Consider the following 2,749-nt stretch of genomic DNA (forward strand, 5'->3'; position numbering starts at 1 on the left):
TCCTCTTCCTCTCTGCCACATCTGGGGTTGAGCTTTCACGATGGCACCCTTAAGGGTCTGAACTGGCCCATGAAGCTCATTCCTTTTGCTCTCCAAAGGTCTGTGTTATCCCAACTTATGCCACTGTCTCTGGCCTTGTGGAATCATAAAGATTCTCCACTTGAGCACTATCTGACTGTGGGCTGCATTTGTACCCCTCCACTACCCACCTTCCCCTTCCCAGACAACCTGGGTTTTTCCCTTCTTTTCTGCTGCCCAGAGAACAGCCCTATGCTACATGTGATGGGGACCACAGGACCAGAGGAGGGTGAAGAAGTAGGTTTTCCTCCATTCAAAGGGAGTCTTTGGAAACTGAGTCAGGTAAAACATCAGGAATCATGATGGAAGTAGGCCTTGTGTATTTTGACCCTGATATGAGCAGGACCCTGCAGTCATGGGACATCTTTGCTGCCCCCACTTCCTCCTCTTCTTCACAGTGCTCCTCCCCATCGACCCAGGCTCTCCATCGTGCATCTGCCAGGCCCACACCCTTAGAACCCCACCCTTGGCAGGCTTTTCCCCTGTCCCCCATTTCAAATTCTTCACTTTTTATACACTGCAACCTCTCCTTTCTTGGTCTTCATTTGATGGGTGGCTTAATGCTCTCCTCCACCATCCACTTTGGTCTTATTCTTCTTTGCCCACTTCTGATTCCCTGTCCCTCTCACCCCGTCATTCAGTCAGGGACCTCAGAACCATGTTCTTATAGGAACTCGGTGAGCAGACCCTGGGCCTCCCAACATCACATTAGATCTCACCTCATTTCATACAGGAAAACTCCAGGCTTTCACCAATCTGTCTTCACCAATACCTCTGCCTAACCCCCTTCTATGTAATGCACAAACCCCCAAAGGTTCTTGTCAGCTGGGGAGATGGGTATGAATGGCTATGTTTCTGTTCCCGAGACAGGAGGAGGCCTGTTGGGGCAAAGACTTGGACATGTTAGACAAAGGTTGCAATGCTAATGAGAAGCTTTGTTTTTTCACAGGGACATAAAGGAGAGGGGAAGCTTTGACCTCCTGGAGACCTCCCTCTGGAGGTCTGGAGATACACCCTCTGGGGGAATACTCTGAAATCCAAGGAGTATCTCAGCCAGAGAGAGGGGACAGGAAGGAGATGCACCCCCTCAGGTGGCTTTCAGTCATTTTGGAATTTTTTCCCCCCAAATGCTTTTACTTAATCTCATGACCAGGGTCAGCAGCCGCCCCCAGAGCCATGGCCACACCCGGAACCCCCGGACTGCAGCCCACCGCCACAGGAGTCACAGGAGTCGGAGCTGTGGCGCCGGCATCCGCGGGATCCGTGGCGCTTGCGATGACCCAGGCAGCAGCCACCTCTGGAGCTGCTGGCCACAGCCGCCCTCGGAGACTGGAGCACAGTTGGCGGGGGCTGGGGGCGAGCACTGTGCTGGGCTTTTCGGGGGGCACTTGGGAGGAGGCCGGCACTGCTGCTGGCTCTGCCCGCAGGACATTGCGGCGGGAGGGCAGGGAGCCTGAGCAAACCACAACCCAAACCAAGTGTGTGTCAGTGCAGAGGCTTCGGGCCTTGTTTCCTCGTTCATCTGTGGATCCTTCTTCTCTGGTCCACTGTTCCCCAAGCCGAGAGCAGGTGGGCACCGGAAACTCTCTGGAGTAGCGCGGGGGGCGGGGGTATGCTGTCCTGCCCCATGCTCTGTGCAGGAGTCTCCCTGACCTGCACATCCTCTCTCCCCCACGACGCCCCCAAAAAGGGCCTGTCCCGCAGACGCAGTGAACAGCGCCCCCCTGTGGGCATTCGGTGCGCACTGCAACACTGCCCGTCGTCTCTGCACCTGTCTGAGGATGTAAACCACCCAGGGGTGAGCAGGCGGGGAGGAAGCGTCTGGAAAGACAAGGAAGGAGAGGCCCCGAGGTCAAATGAGTCACAGAGCCCCTCTCAGGGTTTGTGGACGCTTCCTTCTCATAAGCCCGGTTCCCATCAGCTGCCCGCCGTGGGTCTCTTCGCCCACCTCCATCCTGTCTTCCGGCTCCCCTCTCTTTGCTGAAGCACAGACACATCTGCTCAACCCCATCAGCTCAGGCTGCCCCCAGCTGGACATTTACTGATTCTGTGGAAACAGAAGAAGGCTCCGCCTCAGGCAGTTGTGGACCAAGGAGCCCAGGACTTGAGCCCTCGTATGCTGAGCGTTATGACCAGAGGCACAAGCGTATGTGTCCTTCTTCTCAACCCAGGACTAAGCTTTCCACATTTTCCACGGATTTTGAGGAATGACAAAAAGGAAGCAGGAAATCTCAATAACAGTCCAGTTACCCCTGGCTCAGTCGCACTAGCTGCCATTCTGCTTTTATTTATACATTCGGCTCACATGGCCTGCCCTCAGGATATATCCTTGTGGGCACTGGTAATATGGAGACAAACAGAGCTGCCTTTGGCTAGCTCAGTGTCTCAGAAAGACAGAATGGACCACTGGACAATTATGTAGAGCTTATGTTCTCACTGACATAGCACAGGGGTGTGCAAAGGCATCAGGCCCAGGGCCACTTTGGGGGTCAATCCCCCACTGCTCTGTAGAGTCCCTCAGAGGGTGAACTTTTAGGGGTGTTAATTAAGCTGAACTTACTGGATCTTGGGGAGCAAGTTGGTAAGAAGTGGAAGAATGGAGCTAGGACCATGGCTTTTGACACAGAGACCTTAAGAGAACCTGTGGCATCTGGAATGCAGTGGTGGGGGG

General features: G+C 54.5%; 1 pseudogene; it reads right to left on the minus strand.

The window, feature by feature from the left end:
- Positions 1–1,233: 1,233 nt before the first annotated feature.
- On the minus strand, positions 1,234–1,510 carry LOC115521609 (annotated as a pseudogene).
- Between the last annotated feature and the right edge of the window lie 1,239 nt (positions 1,511–2,749).

This window comes from Lynx canadensis, chromosome C1 (genome assembly GCF_007474595.2).
Source record: "Lynx canadensis isolate LIC74 chromosome C1, mLynCan4.pri.v2, whole genome shotgun sequence".
Classification (NCBI taxonomy): domain Eukaryota; kingdom Metazoa; phylum Chordata; class Mammalia; order Carnivora; family Felidae; genus Lynx; species Lynx canadensis.